Source organism: Ambystoma mexicanum, chromosome 4p, assembly GCF_040938575.1.
Source record: "Ambystoma mexicanum isolate Mex_15411 chromosome 4p, UKY_AmexF1_1, whole genome shotgun sequence".
NCBI classification, from domain to species: domain Eukaryota; kingdom Metazoa; phylum Chordata; class Amphibia; order Caudata; family Ambystomatidae; genus Ambystoma; species Ambystoma mexicanum.
Genome location: NC_090927.1, coordinates 122,795,612 through 122,813,047, shown reverse-complemented (window position 1 = coordinate 122,813,047; position 17,436 = coordinate 122,795,612). Strand labels below are relative to the sequence as shown.

General features: G+C 43.9%; 1 protein-coding gene across 10 annotated transcripts in view; it reads left to right on the top strand.

Annotated features, from left to right (window-relative positions):
- Positions 1 to 17,436, top strand: part of AGBL5 (AGBL carboxypeptidase 5) — a 1,732,162-nt gene that overhangs the window by 1,148,990 nt on the left and 565,736 nt on the right. The window lies entirely within an intron of this gene.

Below are 17,436 nucleotides of genomic sequence, written 5' to 3'. Positions count from 1 at the left end.
CTGGCTTAATGTGACGTTTCCTAAGTGCTTTATCCCATCCCTTCAGTGCTACTTGAGTAGCTTCTAGTAGGTGTCCTTCTGCCCCCTGGCCTCCTTCTACAGCACCTATAGTGTTCCTAAGGGGATATTGGTCACCCCTTGTTCTATTCCTGCCCATCCTTTTAGCGCATTTCCTCATCAATTTCAGCATTGGTGTTATCTGGGCTGCTAGTATGTATCTTTCAATATTGGGGATCCCAAGTCCTCCCAGTAGTGGTGGTCTGGTCAGTACACTTTTGTATTCTGTTTTTTTTTGCCATGCCACACAAGTTATCATTTCTTTTTGTAGGGCTCTGCTCATCTTGAGGGGTATCTCTACCGGGAGGGAACGTACCACATATAAGAGGCGGGGTAGTAGTGTCATCCTAAGTGCAGCAATGCGTGCAAACCAAGACAATTCTTGGGCGTCCCATTTATGTAGGTCCTCCTTTTAATTGTCTACATGGCAGCATTATATTTGCCCCATACAGATATTTGTATTTTTTTTTTAGATGAATGCCTAAGTATTCTATAGTCTTGGGTTCCCATGTTAGTGGGTATTGTGCTTTTATTATTTCAATCACCCTCTCTTCCTCAGTAATATTCAAGGCCTGAGATTTAGAGTAGTTAACAGTGAATCCCGATATTATGGCAAATTCCTGTAGCCTCTCTAATGCTTTGTGGAGCGAGGTTGTGGTATCTTTGAGGAGCAATAAAATATCGCTGGCATATAATGAAATGTTATGTTCCGTCCCCCCGCCTCTACTCCCTTTATTTCCGGGTCCTGTCTTATAATTTCCGCAACCGGCTCCATTGCCATAGCAAATATCTAGGGAGACAACAGGCAGCCCTGTCGTGTACCTCTTCGTATTTGTACTCTCGTTGTGGGCCTTCCATTCACCACAAAGGTCGTGGAAGGAAGCAGAAAATTTGCCAGCACCATCCTAACAAAGGTGGGGTCACAACCATATTTTGACAGGACCAGGTGTAGGTATGCCCAGTCCAGGCTATCGAAGGCCCGCTGTGCATCTAGGGCTGCCATCGAGGATTTCTGCCCCGTCCTAGTCCCCAGATCTATCATATCGACTGATGTTCCCTTGCGTGCGTCTCCCTACGATGAACCCTGCCTGGTCTTCGTGGATAATTTTGGGTAGTATCTTTGCTAGTCTGGTTGCCAGGATTTTTGCGTACAGTTGGGCATCGCTGTTAAGCAATGATACCGGTCTGTAGCATGTGCACTCTGTGGGATATTTACCCGGTTTGAGCATCACGACTGTGGTTGAGTTTCCCATGTCAGGTGTAACTGTTCCACTTTCCCTTATATAATTGAAAAGGTTTGTTAGAGGACAAAGCAGCAGGTTTCGGAATACTTTGTAGTCCCCATTCCCCATCCGGACCGGGGTCTTGTTAGGAGGCAGGTGTGTAATAGCGTCACTTATTTCTTGCGCCCTTATGGGGGCTTGTAGGTTAAGGTTATCTTCATCGGTTATTTGGGGCAGGACGAATTTCGACATATGGTCTATTTGTGCTTGTGGGTGGAGATTGTCCCTTTCGAGAATGTCTTGATGGAACTTCTCCATTATTTATAATTTTCCTTCCCCTGACTTGTGTGTTTCCCCTTTTGAATTTTTAAGCCTCAGTATGTAGTTGCAGGACCTTTTGTTTATTAAGTTTGGCCGCTAGGAATCTGTTTGCTTCCCCCCATGCACATAGTATGACTGTTTGGTATGTAACCGTGATTGAGCGGTACGATCTGCCACATGGGTTTCAAGCTGCGCTCTGACCCTACGGAGGGTCCTTAATGTTTTAGGTGTTTGTCTGGCTTTGTGCTGCCCTTCCGCCTCCCGTAGCTCTGTCTCAAGTTTCAGATTAATAAGCCCCCTCTCTCGTGTATATGCTGTAGTCAGTGATATGAATTCTCCCCGGATGACTGCCTTCCCCACATCCCAGATTGTACCCCAATTTCTTTCCTCATTGTCGTCTTGTAAATGGTGAAATTATTGTGGATTACCATCTAAACAGGCTGCGCTTAGTAACCATCTGAAATCCACTGATGTGGAGAGTTTGAACAGAATGGATGGGGAAGTAGTCACAGATATAGTCTACTGATTTATTAATTACAAAGAACAGGGTTGTTCATTCACAGGTAAGGTGTTTCACATTCAATGTGTTGAATAAATCAAAACTTAAATGAATTGCGCAGAGTATTTTATACTAAAGAAATGCAAAGAAATGGCATTCAAAGAACAGGGTTGTACATTCACAGGTAAGGTGTCTTACATTCAATGTGTTGAATAAATCAAAACTTGAATAAAGTAAACGTCTCACAGGTAAGGAATCTCACATACAATGTGTTGGATAAATCATAACTTGAATAAATCACATTGTTTGAAACAGGCTATCTGCCAGATAGCAATAATCAATTTGTATACAATTGCGCAAAGTATTTTATACTAAAGAAATGCCAAGAAATGCCAACACGTGTTTCAACCAAAAAGGCCGTCCTCAGGGCATGCAAATACATTTGCCGTTTGAACTAATATATAGTTATTGAACCTTGGCTTATTATTAAATAGAAACAACCAAAGTCGGAGGTAGTAGGTCAAAAAACCAAGAAGAAACAGGAGAGAAGAGAAAAATAAAAACATAACGTTAGAATGATACGTGCAGTGGATTATTCTAATTCCTGATATATAGATAGATGAATCAATTCATACCTTAATTGTGATTTTCTAATTCTTGATTGTACTTTTGATAGTTGAGGATTTAGTAATTCCTACATGCTTGGCTGGACAGGTCTGTCAGCTGTAAAGCCATGAAGTAAAATGGCGCACATTTAGCTTAAAATTCTGCACTGCTAATTTATTGTGCAATAATAACATATAATTCATGAAAAGTATAGAGGTTATAGTTACCAGTCTTGCAATCAAGTTGTGGTTGTTGCTCGACTGGTGTACCGCTAATGCAGTATAATTGAAGTATAACGCACGTTTTTAGCGTGCTTTCCCTTAATACCGGCCGTGATCTACAACATGGATATGACAGCGTGTTTAGACAATTGAAAATATACAAATGCTGCATCGACTTTGCGTTTGAAAAAGTTAAGGGGACGCACTGTCTTACCGGCATATGCTCCAAATGTTAGTGTGCACAATGGCGGGTTGTTTCTCAATACTGAAGGCATCAGCAAAGTCCGGGGGTTACTATAGTAACCTCCACGGATTAGGTCAGGTGATGTGGTCACCTGACCCAGTTGCTTGGAAACTACTTCCAAGCCGGAAATACTAGAAGCAGACCTTTGTGGAGCGCTTCCTTTACAGAAATGCACTTGTTTACGGCAATAGTGTTTCAACAACTTGATTAAGTATAGATATTTGATATTGGTGCTAAATACCAACATGACATAGAAAAATGGAAACGGACATAGTCCGCACAGTTTCAGGTGCAAGAACTACGGTAATGGGCTAGGCATATGCCTTGCAGCGATGTACTCATACAGCAATACTGCATTCGCCAATGCTTATTCAAAACCTGTATTAGGTTCAGATATTTGGTAATTGGTGCTAAATATCAACACGACATAAAGAGTCGAAATGAATGTTGTACGCACAGTTAACGTGCAGAAACTGCAATAATAAGGTTTGATGTATGCCTGAAATTATCCATGCAACATGTGAATGATTAGTTAGCATATTTTGATACTAGAGTAGTCAACATTTTGTAGGTCACTGTGCAATTTAAGATGTTGGAAGGCAAATAATTCCCAGTTAAGAGATGATGATCGATAGCATCTCAAATCGGTTCACTAGACTAAGTATAAACACCTCGGGCATAGTCGGTAAACCGTATCATTGTTCATAAGCTTGATTATCTATGCTTTAGGATTAGATTGAGGATTTTTTGCCAAAGTTACCACTCTGTTCCCATGGTAACATGACCAATTAAGGCTAAATTGGTGAAACCTGGCCACTGTGGCTAAATAATCTGAGCAACAACAAATGTAAAAGTCAAATTAATTAGGCTGTATCTGAGTATTTTTGTTTCATGCTAAGAACTACTTGTAACGGATATGCATATATGGTCATTGATGTCTGTTACCTATAGGAACCCATTGTATCCGAACAACATGTCAACAGTTGGATTCGCACAAATTATAGAAACACATTTAGTTCATGGTCTTGGTTCAAGCCAAGTGACAGACAACGTAGTTTACAAATCATTCTTGCTTCCTGCTGTCGTAGGGTCAATTCTCTGTTGCCACCTCTCGGATGTTGTTTGATATGTTTGAGTCCAATGAATTTGATATCTTTAATGTTGTCCAGTTGATGATGCTTCTGCCAATGGGAAGCCAATGGAAGTCTAATATCCTGACTGCTGAGGTTGTTAAGGTGTTCTCAAATCTTAAAGCAAACTTCTCTAATCGTGCTGCCAATATAGATTTTCTGACATACACATAAAATACCATAGATGACATATATTTTGTACGACAATTGATAAAGTCAAGTATTTTGGTTTGAAGTCCATTATGACAGCTGAAGGTTTTTGTAGGTGCTAAAGCATGATGGCAAAAATTGCATGTCCCAAACTTATAGAAGCCTGCTGGTTTTGTACTTGTAGTGAGCCAATTATCCTGTCCAAATGGGTCAGGTTTAAGGAAAGAGGGACTAAGGATATTCCTCAGGGTATTTGCCTTGGTAAAGATAATACTTGGTCGATCAGTAATGTACAATATCAAATCAGGATCTAAATGCAAAATGTGCCAATGTTTTTGCAGTATGTACTGTATAAATTTGTGGTCACTTGAATATTTTGTGATAAAGTTGACATGCTTAGGATATTGTTCACTGGGCAGTTTTATCTTCTCTGTCAGTAATTGCGGTCAATTATTTTCTTGACTGCATCAGTGGTTTTCCTAATTAGTTGGATTGGATACCTTCTTTCCCGAAATCTGTGTCCAATAGACTTACATTCTGATTGGAACATTTCATCTTGACTGCAATTTCTTTTGGCTCTTAACATTTCACCTCTAGGTATGTTTTGAATAACACTTTGTCTGTGGCTACTGGTGGCATGCAATATAGAGTTCACCGCAGTGGCTTTCCTAAAAGTGCAGGTTTCGATGTTATCAGACACAATATTGATTTTAAGATCTAGAAAAGTAATTTCTGCTGCGTCCATGTGTCCTGTAAACTTGATATCAAATGTGTTGTCATTGAGATAAAGCATGAATGCTTCAAAATCTTCTTTACTACCTTCCCAAATGGCCAGGACATCATCAATATACCCTTTCCACCTGATAATGTGGTGCTTGAAAGGGTTATTCTGAAAAATATATCTTTCCTCAAAAAAGGCCATAAATAAGTTGGCCAAAGAGGGCGCATATTTTGCCCCCATCGCAATCCCTTTAATTTGCGAGTAATAGTCACCATTGAAAAGGAACTGATTGTGCATAAGAGTGAATTCCCAAAAACTTTTTATCATCTGTACATGTGTGTAGTGCGAAGCAGAGTAGGTTCTGAAACTGAAATCAATCGTTTCCAGGGCCAGTTGGTGTTGGATTGAAGTATATAGGGCTGCCACATCTAAAGTCACTAAATAGTATGTGGGTTTCCAAGTAATCCCTTGTAGTATTTGCAACGTGTGCGTTGTGTCTTTTAGATATGCTGGGATCTCAGGTACCAAGTGTTTAATACTGCTGTCTATATAATCAGCAAGTGCTTTGGTAACTCCTCCCTGTCCACTCATAATTGGTCGAACTGATGGGAGAATCAGAAATGGTTTATGAACCTTGGGTAAGAAGTAAATCGTTGGCATAAGTGGTTTGGAAATCGATAGAAACGCCTTTTCATCATCTGAAAGTAATCCTTGGTTGTACCAGAATTGAAGTAAGGTTTGTTATTCTTGTAAAGTTGGTAATGTGGGGTTGGTAGCGAGTTTCTCATAACATCCCGGCGTAGTTAGATGTTCCATTGCCATTTTAATATAATCTGATTTGTTCAGAATGACAATGTTGCCACCCTTATCGGCCTCTTTAATAATGATTGAGCTGTCTTCACATATATCTTGTAATGCCTGTCGTTCCATCTTAGTAAGATTCTGTTTCCTACTGCAGCAATTTTGTTGGAATCCATCTAAGTGTTTGTGAATTTCCTTGGTAATTGACTTATAAAAGATGTCAATGACATTGTCTCCAGCGATAGGTGGCATGAATTTCGATCTGTTCTTGTGTTCCTTGATATCCATATTTCGTTGATGAATGCCGAGTTCTACCTGAATATCACTAACGGTTTTTGATCCCTCTTCCATGAGGTTGGAAAGTAAATGTATGTTTTCTATTTCTTGTATACTTTTGGAACTGGTGGCTGGGAGTTGTTCCAAAGGTCTATACGTTTCAACTTTGTTATGAAAGAATTTTTTCAATTTGAGTTTTCTTGAAAATTTGTAAAGATCAATTTGGAGTTCAGTCATATCAGATGTGGCATACGGTGCGAATGAAAGCCCATGATTAAGTACAGATAGTTTTTGAGATGAGAGGTGTTTATCAGACAAATGGATGACTAGACTTTTAGTATGGATTTCGGTTTGGTTTTCTTGAAGCTGGATCTGGTGAGTCTTTTGTTTGTATCTCTCCCGTCCTCTCCTTTTTGCTCCTCTTCCTCCTCTGAGGTTGTTGGAGTAGGAAGATTTTTGCGTCCTAAAGGGACATTTTTGAGAAATCGAACTTGTTTGTTTTGAAAATTGTAAGTTGATTGGTTACCTTTCTTATATCTTTTAATTTCTGCCAGGAAGCCTCGTCTAAGATGACGAGACCCTTCTGCATTTGTCTGTTCTTCCTCATTGTTAGGGTTGGTAGTGGTTTCAATTTCTGAGTCTGTGTCAGATGTGACAGGTGACGTTGTAGGCATGGCTATTTGTGTTAGATCCCCATCATATTTAGGTTGATAGGTATACACTCTGTCATTTAGGTAGTCCTTTTCGTCTCTATAGAATTTCCTGAATTTGCGCAACTTGATTTCATCCTGGTATTCGACTAGAATCTCATTCGTTTTAGCATAGTTTTTTTCTTTTGAACTTGCTGGATTATTCATTTCTGTGATTTCAATTTTAAGTTTGTCAATTTCTTTAAGTACTCGGGTATGCTCGCGTTCAGCATGTGTGACCAAGATTTTCATCATGTTCTCCGAGCTGGCTGTGATATTGCTTTCCCAGTCAGCTGCCAGATCCTGATCATCTTTATGTACAAAGTCGGGAAAAATTAATATTCTTAAACCTCTTGGTATAATGTCTTGCTGAATGTAGTTTTTGAGTGATACTTGTTCTTGTAAATAGTGATCCAGTACTTTCTCCATGTGTGATCTAAGGGCGATGTCCCAGAGTATCATTTAATTTAGTTTCCAGTTACTACTGATTCAGGGACCCACCTTTATGGGAGTTATTTGCATTAGGACTGGGGCATGGTCAGAGAGGTATTGGATGCCTATTTGTACGTCGTTGACCTGTGGAATCAGTGTGGTTGAGATCAGAATCGTGTATATTCTTGAATACTCTCTATGGACTGCCAAGTAATGGGTAAATCATTTTTCTTCCTCGTGGAAGAACCTCCACTTTTCAACAACTTCTAGGTCTCTGAACAGTTTACCCAGAGCTTGCCTGTTCCTTCCTTCCGTCCGCCGCAGTAGGAGGAAGGGTTTTGTCTAGGGCTGTATCCATTACACAATTGACGTCTGCTCCAATTATAATTTGCCCCTCGCACCAGCTCCCCAACCTCTGCAATATCTCTCCCAGGAACAGGTCCTGTCTTTCGTTTGGGGTGTATATCGCAAGTAATGTGTATATCTGTTCGTGGAGCATCCCCTTGAGGAGCAACAATCTTCCCTCCATATCTCTATATACCGCCCGTTTTTTAAAAGTTATTCTAGCACTTAACAAGATAGCCACCACTTTAGTTTTCTTTCCCCCCAAGGCGAAATATTGTCCAGGAAATGCCCTGTGGGCCATTTTTTTTTTGTCTATCAGGAGTAAGTGTGTTTCCTTTAGGAAAACGATTGCTGCCTGAAGCTCTAACAATCGCGTTAAGATGGAGCGCCGCTTCTCAGGCGAATTGAGGCCCTGCACGTTTAGGCTCACCACCTTCAACTCGGCCATATCCCCTGCATCGGTTACTTCTCGTTGAGTGCCCTGCCCTCTTCCACAGCAAGCGTTGTGCATTTTGATTTGCCACGAACCATACCCCAAACATTCCATCACTTAACCGAAACCCAACTATTATCCCCCCGCCCCCCTAGTTTTTTCCTTCCCTTCCCTCCCCAATCCATTTTTTTGGGACCAAGGATTCGTTGAGCCTTTTCCGAGCTCCCCTCGGAGCGTTTGGTCCCATATTTGCCCCAGCGTCCCCCTCGCCAGGACTTGTCCATGTCCTGAAAATAGGTTCCAAGGTGTACCCCCTCCCAAGCCCGCCCTGACTTACTTAATTTCTTTTCCATCCTTACTTTCGTCAGCTCTCCTGTGTGAACTCCAGCCTTCTCTTTCAGATCGGGGCTAGGGTACATAGTCTCCTTGCCCTTTTTGACATGCGTGCATACTTATCTTTGGATCCCATTTTGGTCTGAGACCCTTTAGGATGGGTTCTTTGCCTCAACGGTTTCTATTGTCCTTGGACCATTCCCATTGTCTGGGTCCTTCCTCCTTCCAATTTTGATTTGTCCTTGTATGCTATCGGGGTTCCTCTTCTTCAATCTGGAACAGGGACATCCCCTCTTCGCAAGTGGAGACCCGCTGAGGTTTCCCTTCCCACATAAATTGCAGGCCGAAGGGATATGCCCATCTGTAAGTGATTCCCTTAGCTTGTTAATGCCCTTGTGACCGGCTGCATTAGTCTCCTTTTTTATAGTGTGTAAAGTGCTAGGTCCTGAAACAGTTGGATCTGGTGTCCGTTGATGGAGACAGTTTGTGGTTTTCGTGCTGCTTGCAAGATCTCCTCCTTCATTGAATAAGAGGTCATTGCCAGCTGTACGTCTCGCGGCCTGGACCCAGGTTCGGTTCTCTAGGGGCCCACTCTATGTATTTTTTGCTTCCTCTTTCCCCCGCAATTTGAGAGTTTTGGAGCACCGGCACCTGTGGCTCATCAGGCGCTCTGAGGGGTCTCCGGTCCCTGGGACGCAGATCCCTCTGTGTCGTGGCCCGCTCGGGCAGTGTGTAGTGTAGCTTTCGGGCACGGTCTCATCTGCGGGTTGGGTAGCAGCGTCTGCAGGCTAGAGGTTTTGGCTTCTGGGCTCAGGGTATAGTGCATTGCCGCAATGTCATGTCTCCTCCCTACCAAGCATTGCTATGGGTCTTGCTGTGCTTACTTCATGGATGTCCGCTCGCCTTGGGGCCGCCTTCGGGAGACTGTTGTTTTATTCTCGCTCTATTAAAGTGTTTCTACCTCTCTGGCTCCTCTCCATGAGGTCCTTCAGCTCAGCGCTCCTAATGTGAGGCAGTTTTCTCATTTATTGATGCTTGAGAATTCCTTATTTCACCTTTAGTTTTCCCGCCCGGGCGGAGTGCGGAGTTTCGAGACTTCACCAAGTGGCAGCCATCTTGGAATCCCACGTACCCCTATTTGTAACCCAGTGATTTATGGGACCATGGTGTCCGAGACGAGTACCATATCGATCCACGAGAAGCCCTTGTGTGCGGCCGAATAATGTGTCTAAGCTCTCTTGTTGGTGGAAAATACTGCCAGGTTTCTTTTGAGTGTAGTTCCCTGAGGAATCGGGCCAGGGCTTGTCTGTATATGTGTTAGGCAGAATCCTGTGCAGTTCCCTTGGGGAACACTGCAAGAAGATTGACTACAGGAGTAAGCAGTAAACCCAATTGGTAGCAGTCTGCACCACCCAGATTTACCTGGTAGCTGTGGCTGAGCAGTCAGACTTCTCTCAAGAAGAGTAGGGCAGTATACAGAGTATACACAATAGGGCTAAAAACACAGTAGAGCAAACAAACACTGACCAGAGTTTTGTAAAAAAAAAGTATAGAATTATTTATTTAAAACACACTTTAGGCAATATACTAGCACTCTAAATCAAAAGCAAGTTAAAACAGTCAGGTAAGGTATACACACCTCCCTTAATAACTATTAGACAAGTCAGAATTAAAACACCACGATTTGTTAAACCAATGTGAGCGCATAACCTGATGGCACTCCAATAGTTCAGTTAAAGGGAGAGAAAAAGGCAGAGCATAGAAATAAAACGGGTCCCAACACTTTTAGGAGTTCTCAGCAAGGGAGTAAAGGCAGTATAGGCTGTAGAGCCAAAGTTCATAGGCCAGGCCCACTTAAAAGGGAGCAAAGCAAAATGTGCCCAGGATCACACGGTTTAAAAATGCACTAAAAGTCTTTGCAGAATGTTCAAAAGAGGTTGGGGCGATTCAAGAAGGTAAAGTTAGAAGGTCTGGGGCCAACCCAGTTGGCAAGCCAAGGATTTAAGGGTCACCTTGGGCAAACCGAAGAAAGGGAGGCCAGGCAGGACACAGTACCTTAAACAGAAAGGAAGCTCCAGCGGCGGCAGTTGTTCCTGGCAGTGGTTGCAGTTCGTTGTTTCGACCAGGGGAAGAGAGGATCTCGTCGAGGAGGAAACGTGGAGTCGTTGCACTGCACAGGGATGAAACCAGCCGCAGAGTTCGTCAATAAAAGGAGCGTTCCTTTTATTCGCAGTCAAAGTGGTGAAACTTGGCTATCCGGCCGCCGGGGTGCTTGGCACGGGTGATTCGACCAAGAGACGTCTTTGGAAGGCAAAAAGGGGTGAACTGGTTGGTCCCACCAGCTCAGAGGAAGAAGACTCATCCAGCAGAAGATCTTCTCTTGTCGTCGGGAAAGTGGTGAGGTAGTTGCAGCAGGGCTTCACCAGTGGTGTCGTCGTTGCAGATGGCTCACCTTCTTCCCTCTTTGGATTCTTAGGTCCTGTGGCGACTTCTGAAGTTCCAGTACCAAAGGTCCTTCTTTTATGCAGAAAAACCCCCATTCATCAGCCTAGCTGTCAATCAGACATGCTAAGTGGTGTGCCGGGCGGCTCACCACTGGGCCAATCAGAGTAGAGTGTGACTTGGGTTGCCGAGGCAACGCAGTCCAGGGTGCCAATTACCCCTCCACCCTTCCTGTGGAACCCAGACAGATTGGCACCATTTGGAGGGCTTCTGTGGAGAAGCCCGCCAGAAAGTCAAACAAAGGGCTCGACCTTGGTCAGATTTAGAGACGGACACGAACGGCATTTTAGAAAAGAGTTCTGGCAAAAAGACCCAACCGTTGATTTAATATTAAATAAATAAACCAGCGGTATCTTTAGCATTGCACCAAAAAGTGGTGCGTTTAAAATCAATGGGATAATCCCATAGAGAATATTCCGGTGGAATATTTTGTGTGGTAACCACTGCCACCAGCCAGAAACTCGACAAGGGGGACTGGACAGTGCCCCCTTGAAAACAGACCCAGGGGCAATATAATTAACCCCTTCCAGTACTTCCACAATATGATGGTTTGTACTGGTTCTGTTCACAATTTAGGACTAGTAGTCAATGGTGACTTTACATGCCCTGGGAGACAGTAGTCAGTCCCAGGGTATGGAGTCTCTGTTTGGGGGTCACTATGACACCCCTGTATTACTGCACTGAGGGTGCTGTGTAACACACACATAAAAAATAGATGATACCCTATGGAGTAGAAAGAAAACCCCATAGCCCATAAGCACACAAAGAGTCAAGGACACTCAAATCATGCCTAAGAGTGGGAGGAAAAGAGTCTCACTCTTAGCAGGAGATAAAAACAAACCCCTAAATCCAGCAAAGCTGCTGGGGGACTCACTAGGTTTGGGAAATTAGCCTTATAATAGAATTCTCCCTAACACTGTTATCGTTAAGGGTGGCTGGGAGGGTTTTGTCCATCGAGGCATCCACTATGCCGTTGAAATCTCCCCTTATCAGGATCTGGCCCACCCCCAGGTCTGCAATGTCAGGCAACAGCCGTAGCAAAAATCGGTCTGTTTTTCATTGGGGGTGTAGATTGCCACCAGGGTGACTTGTTGGCCCATCAGTATCCCTCCCAACACCAGGTATCAATCCTCCGGATCCCTTTTTGACTTGTTTCTCGAAGCATACTCCTTTGGCTAACAGTATGCCCACTCCCGTTTTTTTAGTCCTGCTTGAAGCTAGGTATTTTGTGGGGAAGGCTCTATGCTTTAGCCTGTGCTCATCTTCAGGGAGCAGGTGTGTTTCTTGTACCCAGACTACTGAGGCCTGAAGATGAGTCTTCTCAAGATTGACTTCCTTTTTATTGGGGAATTAAGCCCTTGGACATTTATCGTTACGAATGTCGGGTCAGCCATTGTTGGAATTTAGTTGTATGCCTTCCATCCCACGGTACAGCTCGTCCACCCCCCCCTGATTGCTCTGCCTGCATTGTGCAAAACTCCAACCAAAATGCCATGTTCCTTTGTTCCCCCCTTAGATCCCTAACTTGCAACAACCCCATGAGCTTCAACAACAACTTTCACCATGGATGTACCACAGTGGGTACCGGGTTTGTGTTAACCCACGAATTTTGGGATCCAAATTCCTCTCCCCCACCCTTCCCACACATTCCTGTGTCTTTCTTTTTATTTATTTATTTTTTTTACTTTATTTTCGAGCTGACGGTCACATGTCTACAACATCAATAATAAGTTCAATGTATCTCATAAACAGTATGGTGGGTGGTCATAATTTCGAGAAAAAAATGTCGACAGACAAAAATGTCGACAAAAAAATGTCCCAAAAAAAAATGTCGACTTTCGTTTTTTTAAATTATATATTTTAGTGGTTCGGGAGTTAAAAAAAAGGGTAAAATTAAAAAGAAAATTAAAAAAGGGGGGTTAGGGGGGGGGAACCCACCCATTTAAAAAAAAATGCATTGAAAAAAAGTCGACATTTTTTTTTCGACATTTTGACTTTCGACATTTTGACTTTCGACATTTTTGTTGTCGAAATTATGACTATAAACCAAACAGTATATTACAAGAAGTGCATCCCGTAGCAATAGACATGCAGTACTAGATCATTCATCCGCATCAATCTCCTCGTCGCCTCTTTCTTTCAAGTATCTCCGTAAGGGTGCCCAAATATCCTTAGGCTTTCAAACAGCGTGAATACCCCTACTGAACCCCTCCTCACATTCATACGTGTACATCATGTCTCTGAACCACATGTGAATAGTAGGGGCCTTCTTTGCCTTCCAGCATTTGAGAATGTTCAGTTTGGCGATTGTCCCGGCTACAGAAAAGAGTGGTCTCTCTTTAATCCGCACTTTCCCTATATCTCCTAGTAAATATTTCAGCGGAGTAGCTGGTATATGTATGTCCAATATGTCAGTGAGTTTGGCAGCAATTTCTTCCCCGAATTCTTTGATAGTTGGGCACTCCCAGAACATATGAATCCTATCTGCCTTCAGGGCTTTGCATTTGGGGCAAGCGTTCTGAACAGTTGGTTCATATTTCGCCATCCTGCTTGGGGTTATATGTAGTTGATTTTTAAGTTTAAATTGTATTAGCCTGAAGTTGTTACAAAGACAAATAGACTTGGTGAACTGGCAGTACTGTGCCCATTGCACATCCTCTATAGCCAAGTTCAAGTCCTTTTCTCATTTGGACTTCATGGTATTCTGAGTGGGGTATGTAGTTGCACCGAATTATAGTGTGTAGATATGCCCCCCCCCCCCCCAATTCATTTTGTTGCATAATAGTGGAAAGGAACATGTGTACGGCTGGGGCAGCTGGGAAGGATGGCCATTTGCGCTTACAGGCTGCCTTCATGCGTTGATATTGCACCGCTGCAGTGAGATTGGCTCCTACTTTCTCTTGCACCTCTTCCAACAGGTCGCCCACCCGCATCTCCATTCCCGAATCCCACCTTTTCTGCAAAGTTGTGTCTAACGAGGGCTCCAGATCTGGGAGCCGCCTTTGGTTGCACCAGACTGTTAAGAGGCCTTAGCCTGTGTGGGATCTGAATGTTTTGTCTGCGCTCAGTCGTATGAGCATCGACTACCACAGACCTAAAGTTCCTCTCCTAGAACGTGGCCCTGTTGGTGGTTGCCATCACTTCTGCCACGAGAGTGAGCGAGGTACAGGCATTCTCAGCTTTGGAACATTGTTTTTTTGTTTTTTTTACAAAGACATGGTTGTGCTGCGCACGCACCCGGCCTTCCTGCCCAAAGTGGTTTCCTCCTTGCATAGTAATGAGGAGGTTGTCCTTCCGATGTTTTTTCAGGACCCACAGTCTTCTGCAGACTCGATACTTCATCCTTTAGACGTCCGCAGGGTACTCAAATTGTACCTTTACCAGACCAAGCAGTTCAAAAAATCTAATGCCCTCTGTCACCTTTGGAGGACACAGCCCAGGCAGCCAAGTGTCCAAGGCCACGATTGATCAGTGTCTTGTATCGGCTATTAACCACAGTTACTCCTCACAGTAACGGACTCCGCTTGAGGGTATGCATGCGGCAGGCTTTGCAGAGACACATCCCATGAGACGTCAGCAGCAGGGCTGCCCACGTGGTCAACGCCACACTATTGTCTCAATACCAGCCCCAGGCTAATGCCAGGTTTGGGTAGTTTGTCTTGCAGAATTTGTTCGCTCCTATGTAGACAGCCTCCACCTGTGAGTTTTCATGGTACACAAATCTTCCATCAATGTGGAGGAAAGGGAACTGTGCGTTCAATTAAAGGTCACATGGTTATTGCGGTACAAAAAGGCTCTGCTCCCGTCCCTATGGGATGGATAATCTCATTAGTATGGAGGAAAGGGGGACTATGATCTCGAAGTACAGTAGTCACTAGGGTGAGTGACTATTCCTAATTGTGACATCTGGTCTTGGAGCCTATGTAAGAAGGGATTAAGTGGCACCATCATAAAGATTGCTATAAAAATATGCGAGTGTGGCGAACCAGGAGGAGTAGGAGGAGGAGGACGACGAAAACGGGTCATGTTCAAGAGAAACCATCAGGCCCCTGTAACCTTGCTGCCTCTCCCCATTGCTACTTGGCTCAGCATGTACTGTCCAATGTGTGAGGACCTCTACGACCCAGGCTCTTGCGGTCTGGTCTTGGTGTCTGTTACAGGCATACCGGTCCACCACAGCTTCTTCCTGGTCACGTCACCAGATGAGACTGTTGTGTTTCCGTCTCTGCCTCTTCTTGGACCTAGGCTTCTCTGTCGGGTAGAACGCAAAAACCTCTGTGTTCGGCCAGCGCTTTGCTCGCCCTCCTTGCTGCCAGAGGCTCTGTGGCCCTGCGTGGCTCTGGTTCTCCAGGACGTCGATTCTGCAGAGACTCGCCTCTGCGTAGCAGTTCTCTTCCCTCAGTAGGTGTCTCTCCTAGCCTTACAATCTGTCCTCTTATACATGTCGCAGGGATAAATGGGACGTTGTCCTTTGTTGAGCAGGGTATTCAGGCTGTGCTCAGCATTGCCTAAAGCCAGAGTTTAAGGAATCCAAAGTGATGCCACCGCTCAGGGGCTTCTGCTGATGTTCTTTACCAGTATTGTTCAGCGGAGATCCAGCACTATCTGTGAAACCAAAGAGATAGAGGAAGTGTCACTGATTGGTGATTTCAAAATGGGAGCATTCAAAAACAATAGTAGCAGTCTTTCCAGGTCTCTTATATGCAGATAATGTACGTTGGACTGCCTCAAAGGGGATGGCTTTTCTCTAGGCAGAAGGGACGACCACCCTGGATTCGTCACACTAGTTAAACACTGGAGTATTTGGTGTTCACCGGAAATCTCATTGCACCTTTCAGGAAAAAATTATACATGAAGCACTGGGGGAGCCTTCACCAGTACCATTAACACCATTTTAGTACAAACTACTGCAAAAATGTAAATGATGATCAACAAATAGCCCTTAATTCTTTATTATAGAAAACAGAAACTTTATTATGACTGCTCTTATCACATAAGCTTGCATGACAGACACATTGGCCAATGCATTTTAGACTGCAAAGTCCTACATCAGGGCAACATCTGGCAACCAACAAGCCAAGCCAGGGAGGTTAGTGTGAGCCCTTTTACTCTTCTAGTCACTCATGTAAATACAAGGCAGCCATGAACACTGCATAGGGAGTACTCCTCACTGAGAGGGAGTAGGAAGCTCAATTGTGAACACACCAACCTCCCTGGTCCAAAATGCATTGTCCATTCGGTCTGCCACACAAGCTTATGTGATAAAAGAGCTTCAATAATAAAGATGGTGTGTTTCATAATACTCCCTCTAGCATAGGAAACGCAGTAATACTCCCTCTAGCATAGGAAAAGCAGTATGCTTGACAAAATGCCTCAAAGCATTCAAACATCGAATTTGTAGTGTAGAGCAAAATTACATTAGTAAAATATAGAAAATCTGTTTTCCTGCCAAGAAAAATATAGGTTATCAGTCAAAATGCCCTGTTTGACTGAATAAAGGATTCATGACCCTGGTTCTGCTGTCGTTGGCCCGGTGAGATAGCTCCTTTTAAATCTAAGGTTTTCCACCCAATGCACTCCAGTGAGGATTGGGGTGGTTTGAGAAGTGAGCAATATTGTGCCGCAGACACGGAAGGGAGCACACAAATACCCCCAGTTGATGGGAAATCTCTGGAGATAACAGGGCTCACTATTGTTTCAGCTGCAGAAAGCTCCTGGGTTGTGGATTTAAGGCATAGTCTGACTGTTGGGGCAGACTCCTGGTGAGTAACCCAGCAAAGGTTGAAGATGGCTTTATTTCAGCTTCCCTGGCACAGCATGACCCTTGAGAAGCAACATACATCATGTGACCAGGTACAGGGTCAAGAGGCACTTTGGGTTCCAGCTAGCCTGTTCTTGTTGAGGGACAACAGCAGTAATAGGTTGGGGGAGATTCCAGCAATTCAGAATTTTCATCCCCAAAGCTAGGTGTGCATGCATGAGTGCAGTACTGTCCCAGGCTGGTGCGTGTCAATCGCAGACCCAGCAGCTCTTCAGGAATGCAGAGCACGGCTTCAGACTGGGTTGTCCCACCAGACCAAGGGATGAAGGCACTCAGTTGGATTCTCCCCCATCGAGTTTGCAACACGTTGGTTGGCTTCAGTGAGTGCTGGTTGTAGCAGCAGTCTTGTGGTGATTCTTTGGAAGACTTTTCTCTTTGGATGCTTGGATTCTGTTTTTCTTTTATCCCAAATTCAGGCGGTGGGAAGACCACCAGCCCTGCAATGCTAAGGGATCAGCAACATTCAAACAGGGAAAGTCTGTCTAATGGACAGCCAGGCACTCCACAATCTATCCACCAAGAAAGCATGCTGTGGCTAGGACGTGGATTGGGACCAGACAGTGCCAATCACCAGTTCTAATCAGTGCAGGCACACAAAGCACTGACCAGAACTCCCCTAAAAGTGCATGCAC